A 24,235-nucleotide genomic window follows, 5' to 3' on the forward strand; every position below is an offset into this window, starting at 1 on the left:
TTGCTCAGTGATGTGCGAACTTGGCGCTATATTTCAAATTTCAGTGTTTTTGGTTTGATTATATTAGTGAATTAAAATTATTATATTATTATTTTTTATGATTATTTATTAAATTATAATGTATGATTTCGTGTTTCAAATTGTAACATACCCGGGATGTTTACTAGACTCTTGTTCGGACAGATTTCAGTGAGCTATTCCTAAAAATTACAGGCCTACAATAAAAAAAATACATATTTCCATGCAAAAAAATGTACCGCTTTGAGTCCAGAAATATGGACATAATCAGACCGATAGGGAGGTTAAATCATCTATTAAAAGGAAAAACACTGCAAGAGTTTGGAATCATTGAGTTTTGTGTGCTTTTACCTGTAGGGGCTTTTTCAAGACATAGTTCACCTCAACCAAAAACAAACTGTGCATCTTCAAGCAAAATTGAATAATGCTATAGGTGTATCCATTTATGTACTTAATGAAGCCAGACTGAAAATCTCCTAGGACATTGCTAAGAGACACCTAGCCGCTACTGTTCACCTTCACCATCACAGGAGCAAGCTTTTTCTCTAAGGGCCCATTCACACCAGAAACTGCATCTACTGCACTTTTTTTCATGCATAATTGCAAACATTTGATACACATTTTTATGATCGTTTACATGCAGTTGATGTGCGATTTCCAACTGCATTTGTCCTTTGAAGTTACTGCTTTCTTCTTTCGTCCTCTGGGTGTTAGGGTTTTATGTGCATGCGTTTTTGTGTATTTGCAGTGCAGAAAAATGCAGCTTGCTGTATTTTTTCTCACTGCACTGCACTGTAATGGTGTGAACTATGCTAATAGGATAACCTGGATTTTGAACTGCCTATACAGTTGGAATACAGTCAAGAAATGTATCCAACTGCATCTGGTGCGAGTGGGCCCTAATTCAAACTCATCACATGCTCTCTTTCTCCCGATGCAGTAGCTTTGAACTCAGCACTTGAGAGCTCACTCCTGTGATAGTGTAGCTGAAACAGCTGGGAGTCTCTTAGCAACATCCTTAGCAACGCCCTGGAATTTTCTAGTCAGGCTTCATGGGGTACATAAACGGCTTACACCTATAGCAAGGGCATTATTCAACGTTAGTTTGCCTTTATCTGCAGAAACCCCTTACCTACATGGGCCGTTTTTTTGTAAAGGTGAACTAACCTTTTAAAGTAAACCTAAGCATCCTTTTTCCCCACTGTGCTCTTCAGCCTCCATTCGCAGTAGTGCGGCTTTGAAATCGCACTACTTCAGATAGAAGTCAAAGCAAGTCACAATATCCGCAAAAATTAGTGCAGGAATCTTTTTCAAGATCGTTGCGACAAGAGTGGCAGCGATATGAACAGTTCCATTGCTGGCAATGGGGTGCAACTTGTCATGCGATTTGAAACTATCAAATCGCATGACAAGTCGCAGCGATATGAACTGGGGCTTAAGGCTAGGTTCATACCTCTGTGTGTTGCTATGTGTTTTTCCACCGCACTTTGAGTTATTGATGTGTTTTCTGAGGGGGTTTTGCAAATAGGAAAGTATTGACTTTGATGTGACTTGGATGTGATTTTGGATGGCTGCAACTTGGATGCTACTTGAGTTCCAGAAAGTGTAAAGTTGCATCTAAGTTGCACCCATCCAAAGTTGTATCAAAGTTGCACCCAACCAAAGTTGCATCAAACTCGCACCCTTCCAAAGTCTTGACTTTGATGTGACTTGGATGGGTGCAACTTGGATGTGACTTTGGATGGGTGCAGCTTGGATGCTACTTGAGTTCCAGAGAGTGTAAAGTTGCATCCAAGTTGCACCCATCCAAAGTCATATCAAAGTTGCACCCATCCAAACACGCAGCAAAGTCAATACTTTCCTATTGGCGAATAAAAGAAAAACACATAAAAACGCACTACATGCATTTCTGCCGTGTGTCCATTGAAGTCTACTAAACCAAAAATGTTGTGTTTAAAAAAGTCCCATATCCTTTCCAAAAATGCAACGGCTGAAAAACGCATAGATGTGAATGCGTCCCATAGGAAACCATGTTAAATGGACTGTCTACCGTGGATATACACTGTGTTCCAAATTATTATGCAAATTATATTTTTGTCATTTACCTAAATAATTGATGTAAATAACAGTCAGCATAATTCTCATGTTATCAACTATTAAGAGTACAATTCAAATTTTATTGAACAAACCTCCTAATGATAACAGGATTTTTGTGAAACATGAAAAACTTACAATGCACTGTTCCAAATTATTACGCACAGTAAGTTTCCAAACACTTTATAGGTTGTAAAGAACTGAAATTTGTCATTTGTTGTGTTTGCAGCATATTTACTGAAATCAAAAGCTATTTCAATCAAGCTTTTAACATCATTTTAACTTTTTAAACATTTTAACAGGTCACGTTACATTGTAACATAAGACCCCTTATTTGATAGCAGCTTCACAAGTCTTGCATCCATTGAACTTGTGAGTTTTTGGACAGTTTCTACTTGAATTTGTTTGCAAGATGTCAGAATAGCCTCCCAGAGCTGCTGTTTGGATGTAAACTGCCTCCCACCCTCATAGATCTTTTGCTTGAGGATGCTCCAAAGGTTCCCAATAGGATTGAGGTCAGGGGAGGATGGAGGCCACACCATGACTCTCTCTCCTTTTATCCCCATAACAGCCATTGATGCAGAGGTATTCTTTGCAGCATGATATGGTGCATTGTCACGCATGAAGATTATTTTATTACGGAAAGCATAGTTCTTCCTTCTGTACCAGGGAAGAAAGTGGTCAGTCATAAACTCCACATACTTTGCAGAGGTCATCTTTACACCTTCGGGGCCCCCAAAGGGGCTGACCAGCTCTGTTCCCATGATTCCGGCCCAAAACATGACTCCACCACCGTCTTGCTGACATCGCAGCCTTGTTGGAACAGGGTGGCCATCCACCAACCATCCACTACTCCATCCATCTGGACCATCCAGGGTTGCACTGCACTCATCAGTGAACAGGAATGTTTGAAAATTAGTCTTCATGTATTTTTCTACCCAATGCAGCCGTTTCTGCTTGTGAGCATTGGTTATTGGTGGCCGAATAGAAGGTTTATGCACAGTTGCAAGACTCTGGAGGACTCTACACCTTGATGTCCGTGGGACTCCAGAGGCACCAGCAGCTTCAAATATCTGTTTGCTGCTATGTAATGGTATTTTAGCAGCTGCTCTCTTGATCCGATGCATGGATCTGGCATAAATCTTCCTCAATGTGCCTTTATCTGCACGAACCCACCTGTGCTCTGAATCAGCCACAAGTCTCTCAATAGTGCAATGATCACGCTTACGTTTTTGTGAAATATCTAATGTTTTCATACCTCGTCCAAGGCATTGAACTATTTCATTCTTTTCGGCAGCAGAGAGATCCTTTTTCTTCCCCATATTGCTTGAAAATGGTGCTCTGCTTAATAATGTGGAACACCCTCCTTTAGTAGTTTTTCCTTAAATTGGGCTTACCGGCCAATCTAATTATCACAGGTGTCCGAGATTGTTTTCAGTGATCAAAAGAGCCCTGACACACAATGCCATCCATGAGATAAACTGAAAAACAAAATATTTAATCTTTGTGACACTTAAATAGAATTTGCATAATAATTTGGAACACGGTGTAACGTCTACACACCCCTGTTAAAATGTCAGATTTCTGTGATGTAAAAAAAAAAGACAAAGATAAATCACTTCAGAACTTTTTCCACCTTTAATGTGACCTATAAACTGTACAACTCAACTGAAAAACAAATTTAAATCTTTTGGGGGGTGAGTAAACATAAAAAACTAAAATAATGTGGTTGCATAAGTGTGCACACCCTCGTATAACTGGGGATGTAGCTGTGTTCAGAATTAAGCAATCACATTCAAAATCATGTTAAATAGGAGTCAGTACACACATGCCATCATTTAAAGTGCCTCCGATTAACCCCAAACAAAGTTTAGCTGTTCTAGTAGGTCTTTCCTGACATTTTCTTAGTTGCATCCTACAGCAAAATCCATGGTCCGCAGAGAGCTTCCAAAGCATCACAGGGATCTCATTGTTAAAAGGTATCAGTCAGAAGAAGAGAACAAACTAATTTACAAGGCATTAGATATACCATGGAACACAGTGAAGACAGTCATCATCATGTGGAGAAAATATGACGCAACAGTGACATTACCAAGAACTGAACATCCCTCCAAAATGAATGATAAGATGAGAAGAAAATTGGTCTGGGAGGCTGCCAAGAGGTCTACAGTAATATTAACTGGCTCCTGCCCGCCATATAAGGAAATGACGGACAGGCAGCGGTTCTCTTGTTCTGGAAGGACATCATATGACATCCTCCCACTCTAACTGCGCGTGAGCGCCCACGGGGGCACTCTGTGAGGTGATCGGTGGTGCGCCGTAACCCTGGGACACAGCGGATCACCAATCAGCGGAAAGAGATGATGATGTTGGCTCTGTCATGTGATCAGCTGTGTCCAATAACAGCTGATCGTATGTAAATAAGGAAATGCCGGTTATCGGTATTCCTCTCCTCACGAGCTGTCACGCTGACAGCTCGTGAGGAGAGGAGAGCCAGTAATTGGAATTCCTCAAAAGGGACATGTACACTGATCATCAGTGCCCTAATGATCAGTGTAGCCCCATCAGTGCCACCTGTCAGTGCCTACCAGTGCACATCAATGCTACATATCAGTGCTCATCTGAGCTGCCTTTCAGTGCCAGTCAGTGACGCCTATCAGTGCCATATAGGAGTGCTGCCTTTCAGTGCCCATCAGTGATACCTGTCAATGCCCATCAGTGCCACCTACCAGTGCCTCCTCATCAGTGCCACCTATCAGTGCCCATCACTGCAGCCTCATTAGCGCATATCAGTGAAGGAGAAAAAACACTTATTTACAAAATTTTATAACTTTTTTTTTTCAAAATGTTCATTTGTTTTTGGTTTGTTTAGCAAAATATAAAAAAAAACCCAGGTGATTAAATACCACCAAAAGAAATCTCTGTCTAAACAAAATGATAAAAACTTCATATGAGTACAATGTTGCATGACCACGCAATTGTCAAAGTGCGACAGCGCTGAAAGCTGAAAATTGGCCTGGGCAGGAAGGGGGTAAAAGTGCCCAGTAGTAAAGTGGTTAATGGAGCCGCAGGAATATCTGGCAAGTACTGGCTGTGTGGTACATGTGACAACAATCTCCTGTATTCTTCATATGTCTGGGCTATGGGGTAGAGTGAAATACTTCTTACGAAGAAATACATCCAAGTCCGGCTACATTTTGCAAAAACACATCTGAAGTCTCTCAAAAGCATGTGGGAAAATGTGTCATGGCATGATGAAACCAAGGTTGAACTTTTTGGCCATAATTCCAAAAGATATGTTTGGTGCAAAAACAACACTGCACATCACCAAAAGAACACCATACCCACAGTGAAGCATGGTGGTGGCAGCATCATGCTTTGGTGCTGTTTTTCTTCAGCTGGAATTGGGGCCTTAGTCAAGGTAGAGGGAATTATGAACAGTTCCAAATACCAGTCAATATTGGCACAAAATCTTCAGGCTTCTGCTAGAAAGCTGAACATGAAGAGGAACGTCATCTTTCAGCATGACAATGACCCAAAGCATACATCCAAATCAACAAAGGAATGGCTTCACCGGAAGAAGATTAAAGTGTTGGAATGGCCCAGCCAGAGCCCAGACCTGAAATTGATTGAAAAACTATGGGGTGATCTGAAGTGCACAGGATGACAGATTTGGAGAGTTCTTGCAAGGAAGAGTGGGCAAATATTGCCAAGTCAAGATGTGCCATGCTGACATACTCATACCCAAAAAGACTGAGTGCTGGAATAAAATCAAAAGGTGCTTCAACAAAGTATTAATGTAAGGGTGTGCACACTTTTGCAACCATATTATTGTAGTTTATTTTTACTTCCCTCCACCTAAAAGATTGCAGTTTGTTGTTCAACTGATTTGTGCAGTTTATAGGTTACATTAAAGGTGGAAAAAGTTCTGAAATGATTCATATTTGTCTCATCAGAAACCTGACATTGTAACGGGCATGTAGACCTTGTTATATCCACACTGTATATATACTGTAGTGTGTTTCACCAAAATGTAAACAATGTGTAAAAAGGATTAGTTGTGAGCCAGGCCTCACACGGACTTTAACAATAACAAGTGAGTCCTGACATTGGCAATGCATTGATTACAAGAGTCTGTATCTATGGCCAGCAAGGAGGACTTAGGAACTCCAGAGCTGGGTCTATGATGAAAGACTAATTCGGATTGGTCGCGTAGTCTGGCTCTGTTAAGACCTCCTATCCGTCAGCTGTGTGGATTGGTCGTACTGCTTGAGGGAGAGTTCTTTCTTTGTTCGCCCGTCCACGTGGTATCTTTATTACGGTAGCTTAGCTTTCTCTGGCTGCGCGTTTGTTAGAGGGTGTGCGGTATGTTGTGGCGGAGTGCGCGGCTGGTAGGTGATGCACGGTAGTCTCCCCCGCCCCATCTGTTCTGTACCGGGGAGGGGGGGTCCCGGTGTCTCCATCCCCCGGCTCTCGGTGATCGCCGCCTACAGGAGTCTATGAGCGGCCCGAGGTAAGCGGATGGTGGGGCCTGCGGACTGCTCCACTGCACAGGAGGGAAGGGGGAGGCGGAGGACGAGCGGCTGAAAAGGAGAAGAGCCAGGTAAGAAGGTGTGTGTATGAGGGCACAGGGAGGGAGGTCTCCCTCAGGGGGTGAGGACAGAAGCAACCAGCCGGGCCTGGACTCACCTCCCGCTTCACACTGAGCGGCCGCTCCAGGCCTTGGCTTCTCTTCACCTTCCCCGCATCTCCCCTCAGCACAACTGGCACGGCCTGCCTGCACTCCCCGAACCCACCTCAACACACTGCATGTCTGTCCAATGGGCACTACACCAGGACTACTGTACACCTTCTCTGCCAGAATACTGCGCACGGCCTGCCTGCACTCCCTGAACCCTACCTTGTCACTCGGCTCACTGCAACAGGCACAACTGCCCTTGGCCTGTATTTACATGCAGCTCTCTGCACACTGCTTGCAGGAAGCCGAGCACCCCACACCTTCTCTCCCAAAACACTGTGCACACTGGCCAGGGCAGGCAGAGCTCCCCCAGGGCATGTACTTGCCTTACCTGCTGCTGTGCACACAGGCCAGGACAGGCAGAGCTCCCCCGGGGCATGTACTTGCCTTACCTGCTGCTGTGCACACAGGCCAGGACAGGCAGAGCTCCCCCGGGGCATGTACTTGCCTTACCTGCTGCTGTGCACACAGGCCAGGACAGGCAGAGCTCCCCCGGGGCATGTACTTGCCTAGCCTGCTGCTGTGCACGCTGGCCAGGACAGGCAGAGCTCCCCCAGGGCATGTACTTGCCTAGCCTGCTGCTGTGCACGCTGGCCAGGACAGGCAGAGCTCCCCCGGGGCAATGTACTTGCCTTGCCTGCTGCTGTGCACGCTGGCCAGGACAGGCAGAGCTCCCCCAGGGCATGTACTTGCCTAGCCTGCTGCTGTGCACGCTGGCCAGGACAGGCAGAGCTCCCCCGGGGCATGTACTTGCCTAGCCTGCTGCTGTGCACGCTGGCCAGGACAGGCAGAGCTCCCCCAGGGCATGTACTTGCCTAGCCTGCTGCTGTGCACGCTGGCCAGGACAGGCAGAGCTCCCCCAGGGCATGTACTTGCCTAGCCTGCTGCTGTGCACGCTGGCCAGGACAGGCAGAGCTCCCCCGGGGCAATGTACTTGCCTTGCCTGCTGCTGTGCACGCTGGCCAGGACAGGCAGAGCTCCCCCAGGGCATGTACTTGCCTAGCCTGCTGCTGTGCACGCTGGCCAGGACAGGCAGAGCTCCCCCGGGGCAATGTACTTGCCTGCTGCTGTGCACGCTGGCCAGGACAGGCAGAGCTCCCCCGGGGCAATGTACTTGCCTGCTGCTGTGCACGCTGGCCAGGACAGGCAGAGCTCCCCCGGGGCAATGTACTTGCCTTGCCTGCTGCTGTGCACGCTGGCCACGACAGGCAGAGCTCCCCCAGGGCAATGTACTTGCCTGCTGCTGTGCACACTGGCCAGGACAGGCAGAGGTCCCCCAGGGCAATGTACTTGCCTGCTGCTGTGCACACTGGCCACGACAGGCAGAGCTCCCCCAGGGCAATGTACTTGCCTGCTGCTGTGCACACTGGCCAGGACAGGCAGAGCTCCCCCAGGGCAATGTACTTGTCTTGCCTGCTGCTGTGCACACTGGCCAGGACAGGCAGAGCTCCCCCAGGGCAATGTACTTGCCTTGCCTGCTGCTGTGCACACTGGCCAGGACAGGCAGAGCTCCCCCAGGGCAATGTACTTGCCTTGCCTGCTGCTGTGCACACTGGCCAGGACAGGCAGAGCTCCCCCAGGGCAATGTACTTGCCTTGCCTGCTGCTGTGCACACTGGCCAGGACAGGCAGAGCTCCCCCAGGGCAATGTACTTGCCTTGCCTGCTGCTGTGCACACTGGCCAGGACAGGCAGAGCTCCCCCAGGGCATGTACTTGCCTTGCCTGCTGCTGTGCACACTGGCTACAACTGGTAGAGTTTGATCACTGTGCACGTTAGTCACAACAGGCAGAGTTCCCTGAGGCCTGGATCCACCTTCCCAACCTGGTCACTGTCCACAACAGGCAACGCTCCCTGGGGCCTGGATTTACTTTTCATGTCTGATCACTGTGCACACTGACCGCAACAGGTAGCACTCCCTGGGGCCTGTATTCATCTTCCTTACCAGAACACTGTGCATACTGGCCACAACAGGCAGAGCTCCCCAAGGCACGTACTCTCCTTACCTACTGCTGTGCACACTAACTGCAACAGGCTGAGCTCCCCCGAAAGCTTGTGCTCATGTTACCTACTGCTGTGCACACTTACCACAACTGGCAGAGTTTCCCAGGGTCTGTACTGAGCTTCTCTACATGAACACTGCACACACTGTTCACAACAGGCCTCTGTTAACGTTTGGTGTCTGATCACTGTGCACATTAATCACAACAGGCAGAGTTCCCTGAGGCCTGTGTCCACCTTCCTATCCTGGTCGCTGTGCACACTGCCTGCAACAGGCAGCGCTCCCTGTGGCCTGGGTTTAGTTTTCATGTCTGATCATTGTGCACACTGACCGCAACAGGTAGAGCTCCCTGGGGCCTGTATTCATCTTCCTTACAGAACACTGTGCATACTGGCCACAACAGGCAGAGCTCCCCCATGGCCTGTACTCTCCCTACCTACCACTGTGCACATGGCCACAACAGGCAGAGCACCCCAGGGCCTATGTTCATCTTCCTTACCGAAACGCTATGCACACTGGCCACAACAGCCAGAGCTTTGCAGGGCCTGCGTTGACCTTCTCTACCTGGTCACTGTGCATGCTGGCCACAACAGGCTGAGTTGCACAGGACCTGTGTTTACTTTTCATGTCTGATCACTGTGCACACTGTCCACAAAAGGTAGATTTCCACCAGGTGTATGTTTACTTTCAACACTTTCCATGTCTGGTCACCATGCACACAGAGCACCTCAGGCCTGTTCTCACCTTCCCTGTGTGATCACTGTGCACACTGTCCACAACTTGCAGAGCTCCCCAGAGCCAGTGATCGCCTTCCTGATACTGTCTGTAACCTCTAGGATCATGATCTGGAAATATCCTGAACACAAGACCAGACATGTCTGTGTTCAATTGTATCCCATAGCAACCAATCAGTACTGATCTGACTTTTCTTTGGTTGCTCTGGGTTACTGCATGGAATAATTGGTACACTTTATGTGGTTAATCAGATTGCAGGCACCTTATGTCTGGGGTCACATGTGTGATGACATCTTTGTACTACTTGTATACCCAAATAGGGAAATCTGCCAATGCTCATGTTTCATTAAAGTAAATCAAAGTACTTATTTATTGTACCGCCTTTTGCTTTCTTTATACACATAGGGATCCTGCCTGTTAAATTCTCATCCTTTCTCAGGGTGACAACACTGGTATTTATTCACTGCAGAGCATTTAGTGTTGTCACCTGCTCGCTAAGGAGAAGGGTTGTCAGCATTGTGGCTGCTGACAAACCCCCTTCATCACCAAGTAGCATTGTACATTGTATATAGTAGGAAACCCTTCATCTAGAGCAGGGGTCTCCAAACTTTCTAAACAAAGAGCCAGTTTAATGTCCTTCAGCCTTTAGGAGCCTGGACATTGGTGTCAGTGGGAGGAATAGTGCCCCATCGTTGGCGTCAGTGGGAGCAATCGTGCCCCATCGTTGGCGTCAGTGGGAGCAATAGTGCCCCATCATTGGCGTTAGTGGGAGCAATAGTGTGTTATATCAGTAAGAGGAAAGTTGGCCCAAGGGCCAGATCCAGGCAAGCAAGCAAAGGGCCACAGTTTGGAGACCACTAATCTAGAGGGTGTGATACAGGCCACACTTGGATCCTAGCTTGGCTAGAAAGAAGACCTTGGTGTGATCACAGGAACAAAGCAGAGGGTGTCTTCAGTCTTGGGACAAGGTAAGTAAAAAATGTTTAGAAAGGTGTTAAAGGTATAGTCCATCTTTTGCAAAAATGTAATAAATGCACCCAAATGGATAAAGAAACTTGCATGCATTAGATTTGTGCATAGACGTCTGAAGAGCATTGCAGCAATGGCCTGTGAATCCTGTTGCAATGCACATGCTCCTGCACTGTCACATTCCAGCCCCAGGGCTGTACCAGAGGTGTTAGGCTAGGTTTGCAACATATGCGGGTCCTGCATGCAGCACCATGTATTTTCATACACTTGAAAATGCATCAGGTTTTCCAATGTGTGTGATGCCATTAAGAATTAATGGTACCCCCGCATGTCTAAAAAAGAGTAGCACGTTTTGCCAGCAGTTTGGGGAACATATACAATTTAGATGCTTTCCTGGACCCGTTACATGGAGCTGAAGGATGTAAACAATGGACTTGTGCTCCAGATGTGAGCTGTGTTGTAGTAGACTTGTAGAGGGGAGTTTAATGGAGCAGTTTTGCGTGGCAACAATTCAGCTTCCAGCTTTCATTTTCAAAACTTAACTGAACAAGCTGAAAATAGAAGTTGATTGTTTACCATGCACAGCTGCTCTCTGTTGATAAATTCCCTGACAGGCTGGTTGTACTGAAGTCAATCGATGGATCAACTTCAGTACAACCGGCCAGCCCATATGTGAATTGAATCTCAGCCAGTCCCTGCTGAATCCGTCTGAGATTCGATCGATCTATGGCCTGCTTAAATGTAAGAAATCACTGGAATGCTGCAGGGAAAGGCACAGGTCAGGTAAGTGGGGAGTAGTGTGTGGTGGTGGGGGAGTTGGGGAATATGACCATGTTTCGTGTTACACCCTAAATATAGGTGAAACATGTTTCCAAAGCTGGACTGAGCCTTTAACTGCTTGTTGACAATATTCTCATTCGCATCACAATAATTTTAATGCACAATAAGTAAGATGACCTCTAATAACTGTTAGGTTGATAGATGGTGACTCTGCCACTGGAAGTTTTCTGGAGTTGCCAGTAACAGGGTCGCTAGAGCCCGGCATATATATCTTTCTGTTCAGCCCACAGATCCCACAAACCGATCTATCCCTGCTACACAGTGCAGATGGATGAATTTTCTGCTGCAGCTATTTTATTTTGACAGCTGACCTGCTAGCTGTCACAGCACCTGAACAGTGCTTATTTCTGATAGGATTCAACCACTGTTCAGCTAACACTTTTCAGCCCAGTGCCTTTCATTGAGGGATGTCACCTGGGAGGCAGCCAACAGGGTCACCCACTGAACAAATTTAGGCTGGATCGTTGGGAACCGGCTGCAGTTTACTCCATGTATGGCCATCTTAAGCGATCACTGCATCTGGCTACAGAGGGAGAGATCCTTCACAGACAGACAGGCAGCCTCTAGCAATCCTTCCACTGGTGATTTTTCTCAAACAGCAGAATTGCCCGTCTGACATCAGCCCTACTTCTCTCAGTAGGAAGGAGATTTAATGGCCCGTGTAGCCCTAGGCTTAGACATTGTGAGCAATTGCCGATCCCTAAACCTACCTAACAGACTGAAGTGACAGGGCAAACTTTATCAATGGCTATTGCTAATTTACCCTCGTCGTCTTTAGGGCCTTAGAAATGCTGCTACATTTGCCCTTGTTGAAAATGTGTGCTCGGTACAGTTTAGGGCTCAGCTGTTGCTAAGGATGTGTTCCCCGTGCAGTTCAGGCCCCTGGAGATGCTTACAAGTATCTGTCAATTGAGAGAGGAGTGACAGCACATATATGCTCAGCTCTAGCATATGAAGAGCAGCAGGTAGGTGTGCAGTAGACTGGGAGTAGGAAATCTCTTGAGACTAGAAGCAGCTTGCTGTGGCCGTTTGTGCTGATGTCACTAAAAACATGTCTTCTGTCTGATAATGTTACTCAGTTGTACGAGATAGAGAGGTAAGCAGGAGGCAGGACACTTCTGGGTTTCTGATCTGCATTACTTGTTCATTATTCATTATCATTGTTGGCAGGCACGTCTCACAACAGGCAAGAGATTAATGTTGTTTAGGTAAAAAAAAAGTATACTGATGACTTTTTCTTTTTATGGCCTTGTGGCTGTTCTACATTTATGACTTTGCATGTGGCATCATCAGCTCATTTGCGGCATGTCATTTCAGTTTAGTATTTTACACCAGCATTTGCTCCTAAAATATACTTGTCTGGCAGTACAGTAGTTTTGTTCACCACTCTGGGTATGTGTAGGACAGTTGGGCATAATTCACATTGAGTTCTAGTGTGGTATATTTTATAAAATGGTGCTGCATTGAAAACACACCAAACTATACATAAAGGCTCAGAAGTGTGCACCTGTCCTTAGATGACTTAAGTCCTATAATAGTATTATGTTATCACCTGTATACCTTGTTTTCAGTGATAAGAATGCTTGTCGTTTGAATGAGCAACCTTTGTACAAACAATATCTATTGTAATATTTGTTCTCTTTGTTATTCATGCATAGTATTTCATGTTTCTGTTTTTATTTTCAGATATTGCATATTTCTCACCAAACTGTATTGTCAAATGTATTTCAAAGTTTAGTGTACTTTATTCTTGCAGTTTCTGATCATCTAAAATTCAGATAGCAATATCTGCCATGAACATTGTCTTCATATGTGAAATTGTAGTGTTTACTATGTTCATACTTAAGATGCCTTGTATATTTAGCAGGGACCGGACAAATTTCGAGCCATGAATGGGCAGGCTTGTTGTACAGAAGGTGATCTACTGATCGACTTCTGTACAGCCAGCCTGCCGGATTTCCCTTGCTTGATCAGTGCTGCAGGCTATATCTGTCAGTGCTGATCAGTGTATTCTGACGGTGGGGAATTCTCCCCGCTGATTGGAAAAGAAAAAAAAAACACTAATGTATGGGCTGCTTTAGTCAGGAGCACATTTTTCTATTTGACAGTCTTGGAAAGGGCTTTAAGCTTATCTCTGGGGAAAACAACCACTTCAGGACTGGCAAGTTACACATCCGTCATTACCAGGCCATTTTATTTAGTTTTCAGCACTGATACTTTGAGAATTACTTGCTCATAATAAATCCATTTCTTCATTTGAGACTGATAGAGCTTTAATTTAGTGGTACTGTATGTAGTGACCACTGGGTTTTTTTAGTTTTTTACCATAGAAAGGAAAAATAAGGTAAAACAGTGATCTTATTATTTGGAACTGAAGAAACATGCTGGCATTGAGGTGGTAATGTTAATGTTTGCTTAGGGCTCCTTCACACCAGCAGGTTTTTGTTGTTGTTGTTTTATCAAACTTTATTGAAGTGTCACAAGGTGAGTATCAGCCACCCTGCAGTGATGCATGCTGCGCTGGGAAACAATACTGCACACGGTACTTTTTTTTTTCAGCACATGCTACTGCAATTCAGTGGTTTGAACCGGCCACACCGGAGCCAAGGCTTTTTGCCTGGTCTTTTTGGACTGCGATTGATTAGCTGCCCAAAGCAATCCCACTGCATCTGGAGTAAATAGACCCTTAAAGTCACCCACTAAAACCAAGTGAAAATCTTCTGTTATTAGTGGATGAAATGAGTAGGATAAAGTTGTATTGTGTGCAGTGGCTAGATGTTGTGCATTAACCCAAAGCAATTAAATGCACCCCTCAAAACAATCCCACAATTATTGGTCAATAGCATTTTAACCCCCCAATCATTGGTGCTCAGTTCCTCCCCCCCCCCCCCCCCCATTCTGATTCAGGTAATGGGGTGGTTTGGGGATGATATATGGAAACTAGATTCATATATTGCCTTAACCTCCCTGGCGGTATTCCCGAGTGTAGCTCGGGGTAACATTTCAGTACCAAGAGCGGTAACCCCGAGCTACACTCGGGCTTACCATGCGGCGCTGCTCCGGCGTGTGTTCTTCACTTACCTTACCCTGCGCTCCCACGATGTGTCCCCTGCAGCATCCCCGGCCATCTTCTCCGGCCGATGCCGGCATCCGGCTTCTGTGTCCTGTCCCTGTGACGTCGGGACGTACGGCGGCGGGAAATTTAAAAATTTTAAAAAATGTCTTTTTTTTTTTTCATTTTACACAGTAAAACATTGCTGTTTCAACCTATTTCACATACATATTGTCCCTAGTGCTTTGTCCTGCGCCCTGCCTGCATTTTGTCTGTTCTTTCTGCCTGGAAACTGAGAAATGTCCATGGCGTCCAAAAAGTGTCCCTTTAGGTCAAAAGCGATTTTAGATCAGCTAGAGAACAGCGATAGTAAATCAGAACCACTTGCAGAATTGAGTGATAATGATTCGTGGGGGAAATTCGTCATCAGAAACTGAAAACGATTTTGCGACTGAGCTCAGCAATGTGCGAACTTGGCGCTATATTTCACATTTCAGTGTTTTTGGTTTGATTATATTATTGAATTACATTTTTTATTATTTTTATGATTATTTATTAAATTATAATTTATGATTTTGTGTTTCAAATTTTATCATATCCGGGATGTTTACTAGACTCTTGTTCGGACAGATTTCAGTGAGTTTTTCCTAAAAATTACAGCCTACAATAAAAAAAATACATATTTCCATGCAAAAAAATGGTACCGCTTTCAGCACCAAAAATCTGAAATAATCATACCGCCAGGGAGGTTAATATGGCTGTAACAAGAAGCATGGTCTAAAACTTGGCCTTTAAAGTGATACTAAAACTTTGTTGTTTGGTGTTTTTTTTTTTTTTAAATAACAAACATCATACTTGCCAGCTCTGTGCAGAAATTCTGCTCAGAGCAGCCCCGATCCTCTTTTTGGGTCCCCTGCTAGTGCTCCTGGCTCCTCCCTCTTGAGCAGTGCCCCCAGGGAAAGCTGCTTGCCCTGGGGGCACCATTACATGCTTGCTCACGAGCCGCTGCTCTATGCACCCCTAAGACACGTAGAGCCGTGGGTTGGTCCCAGCCCTTACTGTCTCCTCATTGGCTCACTGGCTGTGATTGACAGCAGTGGAAGTCAGTGGGCTCCCATTGCTGTCTCAGCCAATGAGGAGGGAGGGTCTCCATACAGAGGAGGCTATTGTGAACATCGCTGGATTGGAGGGGGCTCAGGTAAGGATTGGTTGATCCATGGAAGGTTAAAAAAAACCTTGAGTTTTTAGAACCACTTTATTCAGTATATCCACAATTGAATTTTGGTTTAAAAAAATAGTGGATGCAGTTATATATATGATGATACTGAGCTTTCCACAGGTCCTCAAGCCCTGGTTCATACCGGATCCCACTTTGACATCATGCGACTTCAAGTGAAGTTACACAATTTCAAAGTCATGTGTCAGAGTGACTTCAGTTGCAACTTGGAAGACATCTGTGCGACTTCATGCACAGGTCACACCTGAAATCACAAAAAGTAGTGCAGGAGCTACTTTCAGAATTGGAGCACATTCTTCCATTGCGAACAGTAGGGTGCGACTTGTCATGTGATTTGACAGTTTCAAATTGCATAACAAGTCACACCAGTGTGAACCAGGGTTTAACAGGGATTTTCCAATCTGGTTCACCTGTCAGTTTTTCAGGTGCAGGTCTATGGGCAGGCAAGTGTAATAGGACTTGCTTACATCTGCCTTCCTCTGAGTCCATCCAGGTCAAAAAGAAAAAAAAAAAACCTGTTTCTGTTTCCGGACCTATACGTGACAGCTCAGGTAGTCTGATATAATGTCCATTTACATCCGGCTACCTATAGAGCCATCATGTGCCAATCACAGTCCGTTGTTAAATGCTGCAAATACTGAATGGGCATAAAAAAATTACATCTGTTCCATCCTTCTCCCATTCGGCAAAGGATCTGCACATGGATTCCCAGCTGAATGGAGCGAAATGCTGTCATCTGGAAGGACCCTTAAAATGGCAAGTTGGTACAGAAATGTATGACTCCTTACACGTGGGCGTTATAATTTACTGATGTTTATTCAGGAACTTGTGACTCTCGTGTGCAAGGGGCCAAAAACTATATGTAAAGACCTGAGTAATGTTGAGTATAGACGAGTATAGACTATAGATCAGTATAGACTCAAATGTAAGATGTTCTATTTTTGTTCTACTGCTCTATACTCTATGCTGTATTACTGATCTTTAGTTAGCTGTGTGCAATGTCTTATAGACAACAATGCATCTCATATTCGATCAGTAAGAAACTCCAAATTTTTTACTCCCGTGTGCAACAGGCCTAAGTTGAGATCTCCATGGGTTCGGTGTGAATTTGGTGTCCTTGCATGTCTCATACTCTTCATCCGCTCAGGTCACTTTCCTAGTGGGAGGACCATGGGAAGTAACTTTAGATCAGTTAGGTGGTGCTAATGTTTGTGTTGAAGAAATCCTAGTGATATGTATGGCTGCAACTAATGATTATTTACATAATCGATTACTTGGTCGATTATTGCCTCGGATTTTCAGATAAAAAAAACCTCAAAAAAAAGTTAATATAATGTATATGTAGTGTATAATTTAGTTAATATGTACAGTAATTTGTTGAATATCTGTATGCAGTGGTAAATATAAATAACCAGCTATATGGTTAGGGAACCAAATATCTTGTTCACTCTCAGAATAACAGACTGAAAAGATACTGTATTGGATCTGGCACATACCAGCAGACTCAGATCAAAATTTTTATCTAATGGAAAAAAAAAAATATAAAAAGACCTAAAATGCTGTTTTGAAGATTTTCAAAAAAGATTGTAATATAATATTATAATAAAGCAAAAAAGGTAGCACTGCTATTAAATTAAATGTTTATATATATATATATATATATATATCTCTGAAGTAGGTTATACAGCAGGGTATTTTAACAACTGGGAGTCCAACATGCAGCTTGGGTGCAGAGGGGAGTATAAATCTTTTTTTTATATTCTAGTACTAAAAATTGAGACTTTTCTTGAATGGATATATTCATTTTAAATAGAATGCACAATACTGGTGAAGTTTACTAATTTAATTGTAATGCCTTCTATTACCTCCAGTCTATCAGCTTCCAGCTTCTCTGGGTTCAGGTGCTGGTCTTCTCTGCACAGAGCCCTTAAAGTGATTTTGTAAACTTTTTGATTTTTTTTGTTTTTGTTTTTGTTTTTAAACAGCAAACTTGTCATACTTACCATTGCACATACAAAACCATTGCACAGAGCAGCCCCGATTCTCCTCTTCTAGGGTCCCCCACTGTAGCTTCTGGCTCTTCCTGCCTTAAGAGTGCCTCTAGAGCAAGCCACAAAGTATAGTATGGAGTGCCCTCCTCACACATAGACATTCACAAGTTCTCGGGCACTTACTGACATGTATGTACAACATACTGAGCTGTATGTGTGCTGCACTGTATGCTCTTATATGTAAACATACATTATTTTGCCAAAAGTATTGGGACACCCCTCCAAATCATTGGATTCTGGTGTTTCAATCACCTCCAAGGCCACAGGTGTGTAAAATCAGGCACCTAGGCATGCAGACTGCTTCTACAAACATTTGTGAAAGAATGGGTCTCTCTAAGGAGCTCAGTGAATTCAAGCGTGGTACCATGATAGGTTGACTCCTGTGCAATAAGTCCATCCGTGAAATTTCTTTGCTACTAAATATTCCACAGTCAATTGTTAATGGTATTATAACAAAGTGGAAGCAACTCAGCCATGAAGTTGTAGGCCACGTAAAATGATAGAGCGGGGTCAGCGCATGGTGAAGTGCGCAGAAGTTGTCAACTGTCTGTAGAGTCAGTAGCTAAAGACCTCCAAACAGATTAGCACAACAGTCCATAGAGAGCTTCATGGAATGGGTTTCCATGGCCAAGCACCTGCATCCAAGTCTTACATCACCAAGTGCTATGCAAAGCGACAGATGCAGTGATGTAAAGCATGCTGCCACTGGACTCTAGAGCAGTGGAGACGTGTTCTCTGGAGTGACTAATCATGCTTCTCTGGCAATCCGATATGTCTCTGGGTTTGACTGGTGTCAGGAGAACGGCACTTGCTTGCCTGCATTGTGTAAAGTTTGGTGGAGGGGGGATTATGGATTAAGTTTGGGGGGTTTTTTGGGGGTTTTTTTTCAGGGTTGGGCTTGGCCCCTTAGTGAAGGGAACTTTTAAGGCGTCAGCATACCAAGACATTTTTGGACAATTTAATGCTCCCAACTTTGTGGGAACAATTTGGGGATGGCCCCTTCCTGTTCCAACATGTCTGCTCACCACTGCACAATGCAAGGTCCATAAAGACATGGACATGTTTGGGGTGAAGGAACTTGACTGGCCTGCAGAGAGAACTGACCTCAACCCATTAGAACACTTTGGGATGAATTAGAGTGGAGACTGCGAGCCAGGCCTTCTCATCCGACATCAGTGCCTGACCTCACAAATAAACCCTACAAAGACTGGGATGCCATTAAAGTTCATGTAAAGGCAGGCGTCCCAATACTTTTGCCAATATAGTGTATGTATAATGCAGTCTGTATGCAGGCCAACTAACTGGCTGACCACCTTTATGTCGATTAGTTGTTTCAGCCCTAGTGGTATGTCTTCATGAGGGTGAATTTCTGTCTATAGCTTTGGTCACTTATTGTTTTAGTAAACAGCAAAAGTTAGCAAAATCTTCTCAGAATCTTTAGACTGAAGGTACTGTAAGGATCTAGGAGTTTGCTTGTCACTCATACTCCCTGCATTCTGCAGTCTGGGGTATGAACAGCCTGTGTAGTACTACTGGGGGGGGGGGGGGGCGGCGCTCTTGAAAGTGACAGGCATTCATTAACATCTTGTTTGAAGATTTTAACAGCACAGCATATGGTTATATCCAGGCTTTTGAAAGATATTGTGGAAAAAGAACAAAGAGCAATTGTGTCAAAGGAATATATTCCATTTTACAGAAAATTTCACTGTCTAACAGGGTTTGTAACTGGTCGTTATTAGCTTGTCAATAAATTATAAACTCACATGAAGTACTACAACTCCAAACCTCAGTCAACATTTAATTAAAAAGTTCAGATGATATATATATATTTTCTTTTTTCACTTTTCTTACAAGAAACACAGCTGTCAGTAGCAGTAACAGTCTTGATTCTTATGTTTGGGAGAAAGGTGTATTGCATTGTAATGAATTCTGAAAGATAGGGAGTAGCTAAGAGAGGCTGTTGCTGGGTGTAGCTATCATGTGCTGAATGCAAAATATGTTAAATGATACACATGCAAATTAAAAAACTGATGTTTGTAGAACTCAGTTTCCTCTTTCTGTGCATTTGATCTATTATCAGACAAAGGTATCATTTAGGTAGGTGTGAGCGGCCATAGAGTACTAGATTTTCCCCTCCTATTAATTGTGCTCTGCCACCTTACCTAGTTGACACATGGCACGTGGTAAAGATTTTATTCCTCTTCCTGTGCACTGATTACTTGCAGCAGTCTTCAAGGATGTTGGGAAAAGCTCTGAATGTGATAATTAGTATATCCAATGCGGGCAAATTCTCATTATCACTTTGGAATTAACCTTCAAACTGCTCAGTTATCTCGGGACACAAATCAGTTGCACCATTTCTGAGCATTGGACTGTGTATAGCCATACTGCAGAACAGGTAACGAAGATTGCCAATTCACATCCTATGAATAAGCCATTTTAACATTTAATACCTAATGTTATTGATCCCACAGATAGAACTTTGAAAAGGTTAATATATAGTTCTAATTGTGTATATATAAATATACCCAGAAATATTACATTGCAATCCTAGAAGCATGCACAATAGGTTTACACTTTGCCCCTTTGTGAAAATCGTGCTTTGAAAGTCTTGCTTCTTCTTTCAAAACAATGAGCATGCCAGCTTTTTGTGCTATTTTTCAGAAACTTTTTTTTTCTAGGTGTTGCCCCAGGAATAGCCTTGCAATGCTTTTAATTACCATTGCGTTATTGACATCCATGCTGCTGACATATCTGTGCCTTCTTGAAGGTTTTCACATTCAGAGGACAATTGCTAATATCCCTTGAAGACAGAGTGGGGACAATGCACGATGCTGCTGCCCAGGCTAATCCCTATAGCAGAATTGACCTAGTTTTGGGTATATTGCAGGTTTGCGATCTAGTTTCTGCAGGGAGACGAGACAATCTGACTCCACTGGGAATAAATAAAACCATTCCTCTGGAACTGACTCCTCTGGTGATACTGTGCATAGTTTAGGAATTCTGGATAAATTATTTTCAGTGGTACTATTTCACAGCATTGCAAATATATCCGTCTACTGATTGTTACATTGTTCAGTGGTTATAATACACTGCAGTAAAATGTTTTTCACTAGTTTGGATACCTCCCACAAAACTGTAATACATTTATTGGTTAAGAGAATCCTTTTCTGCTGGTTGAATCCTGCCTATTGAAAATATTATAGCAGGTGTGAATGGAGCCATCTGTTAACCAATAAAACAGAAGAAGTGTGTTTTATAGAGTTTTGCGGTGACCTGAATCAGGAGGCCTTGGATTTTCAGTGATTGCTATAGCAAGAAGCTGAATGTGATACAATGTTTAGTATTTACCACAGGGAAATCTTGAGTAACATCGCATGGTGGCTGTGGGATTAAAGCAGGTATAGGCTACAGCTCCCAAGCCAAATATGCCAAAGTCCAACTGGGTAAAGCTAACACTGTTGTATCCATTTTCCACCCAGTGGGCTTTCCTTGTGACCCAGAACATGAATTTGGCCTTTTTATTAGAGGTAAACAACACAGAGCTCTCTACATACAGCAGGGATGTGCTGTTTTGTTGTTGTTTTCTCCTTGCAAAGCATGGAGTAAAAACCAGCACATTTCTTAGTAAAACGGCACACAATAATCATTGGTAGGCAGTAGCACACAGGTAACTCTTGATTACCCCTAAATGTTAACCTCTTCCCAGCCAGTGTCATTAGTACAGTGACAGTGTATATTAGCACTGATTACTGTATTGTTGTCACTGGAAATGTCAGCGTCATTTAGTCAGTTGCCACCCAGCATCAGTTAGTGTCAGATTGCCGCCACACTGTAACAGGCCCACTATAATTCACTGCTTGCCGCCATTATTAGTATAAAAGAAATAAATACATAAAAATTCCAGTATGTATACCAACATTTTGTAGACGCTATAACGTTCATGCAAACCAGTGAATATACATTTATTGGGATTTTTTATTTTATTTTTTACCAAAGAAATGTAGAAGAATATATTTTGCCCTAAAATTATGACTTTTTTATTATTATTATTATTGTTTTATAGCAGAAAGTTAAAAATATTGTTTGGTTTTTTTTTGGGGGGGGTGTCAAAACTTTTTTTTTTTTTTTGTTACCACCAAAAGAGAACTCCAATTTGTGTGAAACATTTATATAAATTGAATCTGGGTCCTATGCAATTACAGGTTAAAGTAGCACAGTGCCAAGTACCAAAAAATAGCCTGGTCATGAAGGGAGTAAAACCTTTCCGAAGCTTAAGTGGTTCATAGCCAATTATTTCTCACAGGTAAATACAAGCAACAGTGATGACTGCTTGATGGACCTGGCATAGCCTTGTTGCTTGTAATTACCTAGGGCTACAAAATGGCTCTTGGTTCAGTATGTGATGTGCTGGTGCTACTTTTTTTAAAGCATCCATGCCTCCGTGATTTATTTTTCTGAGATATTTCTTTGAAACCCCCTCCCCCTCCTAGCATTTCTGGCTGTTGCCCTCTTGAGTGAGGGCAGAGGATTCATGTGGCATTTATTTCCTGGAATTCATCTGCAGTTGGCTTAGATATGCCATAGTGCGGGCTTAGCTGGAGAGACCCCTCAGCTAAGCCCACACTATGGCATATCTAAGCCACACTATGGCATATCTAACCCTCTCCTGAAGACTCCTGGGATGTACAACATAATTTGCCTAGGCCTGGAAATCGGAAAGTAACTGGCAGTGGAACTTCACTCCCTCAATCAACACTGACTATTTTTAATCCATATGCTGGTAGCATTAGTAAATAGTTAGGAAAATATATCCTATTTTACATGTTTCAAACTATTTTTTTGTAAACATTTCTTCAATTACATCCTAGTTTCCAGGCTTAGACAAATGAAATGGTACATCCCAGGAATCTTCTAGAGGGGTTTCCTTGGCTAAGCACAACCTAATGTCTTCATGCCTGAGCTAAAGGCAGTTGGATTTCAGGAAGTAAATGCTACAAGAATCACCTGCACTTTCTCAAGATGGCCATGGTCAGAAATACTAGGGGGGGGGGGGGGTGGTTCAAAGTGATTTCTTAACAAAATAAAGCATGAAGACATGGATGTATGGGTGAGTTTGCTTTGAATATTTAAAAATAAATTAAGCAGCACTTTTGGTTTGTGGTGCTTAGATGAAGTGTATGCGCAGACAGCTTACACTGACCACCTGGAGGAGACCTGGATGGTACCAGAGATCTACTGATCGCTGGTGCAATGCTTTCCAGGTTCCTAAAACAAAAAATAGTGAATGTACAAATGTGCATTTTATTTATTTTTGTTAAAAGGTGAACTTATCCTTTAAAGACTGAGTTGAGCTTTAAAGCCCAACTCCAGGAAAAGTAAAAGTTACTTACCCTGATCCTCTGATTCCCCCATTATCTGGCAGTGGGCTGTCCCTTGGCCTCCTCACATCCATTAGAGAGTTGTGGGCCCTTCATCGGTCTTGCTGAAATCAGAGGACTTTAGACCACTGAAGTGCAAGGGAGTGGAGGCTGTATAGACCTGTCTTGCAGCTCAAAGGAGCCTGTGTGAGTGGTTGATCACTCTAGCCAGAAATGAGCAGTTAAATCTTGCAGTGCAGGTTAGTTTTTTCCAATGTTCGGATTTAAACCAGATTTAGACTGTGAGCAAGTAGGCTTTTATTGCAGAAGAGACATGCACTGTCTCTTCTGCAATGAAATACCCGTACCTGCCTGCTCACTGTCTCCTTCCGTACTGTAAACTAAGCTGCGCATGCACAGCTTACAGTGCTGGGTCAGTCTCTTAGTGCCCTGACGACGGCCTCCTGCAGATGCGCAGGAGTGATGTCACCCCGTCGGCCAATGAAGAGGTTCGAAGACCAGAACTTAGAAGATGATGCTGGTGCAGGACTGTTTGACAGGTAAGTATTGAAATATTAAATATTTCACCAACCAAATCAGTTTGTGCTTGCAGCTCCTCATGTAATCCTCTGCTTAACTCTCTCTGCATTTAACCACTTTGGCTCTATTGAATTAGGAGTGCTGTGTCCCAGCATACTTTTAAAACACAACATGACTTCATTAGCTTCATGTGAGTTTCATGGGGCACTCTGGTGAATCAATCAGTTCTAGGCTTCTGATCTTGCAATAAAGCAACTCTGTACAATACTGACCAGGTGCACAGGTATCTTGAGGTGCTTACTACTGAGGTGTCATACCAGTAAACATTTCACAGCTTCTTTCTTATTTCGGGCTCACTTTCAGTGAAAGTTAGCAAATACAAGATTTATTTTTGCTTACTTATTTAGATGAAGTCCCCAGTCACACTGGATAGGAATTGGAATGTGATTTGCATGCTATGCAAGTTGCACCCTGTTGTCCGCAGTTACAGCGGTCATATCAGTGTGGTTCTGACTTGGTAGGAGCTGCACCTATTTCTAAAGTAGTACATACACTACTTTTGGTTCGATTTACATCGATATCTGTGCCAGATGTCTTTCAA

At 43.7% G+C, this 24,235-nt stretch overlaps 1 protein-coding gene across 3 annotated transcripts in view; it reads left to right on the top strand.

Moving 5' to 3' along the window:
* Positions 1-6,424: 6,424 nt before the first annotated feature.
* The window catches only part of LOC149471176 (RING finger protein 44-like), a 96,146-nt gene continuing 78,335 nt past the window's right edge, over positions 6,425-24,235 (top strand). The window contains exon 1 of one of the 3 annotated variants that reach the window (XM_089693709.1): positions 6,425-6,723. The gene's annotated coding sequence lies outside the window, so the exon portion shown is untranslated. The remainder of the gene's footprint in view (positions 6,724-24,235) is intronic. The other 2 variants (XM_089693727.1, XM_089693701.1) reach the window with 2 other exon arrangements.

The sequence above is a fragment of the Staurois parvus genome, unplaced genomic scaffold (assembly GCF_062004578.1).
Source record: "Staurois parvus isolate SC_StPar_1 unplaced genomic scaffold, SC_StPar_1.0 ptg000025l, whole genome shotgun sequence".
Classification (NCBI taxonomy): Eukaryota; Metazoa; Chordata; class Amphibia; order Anura; family Ranidae; genus Staurois; species Staurois parvus.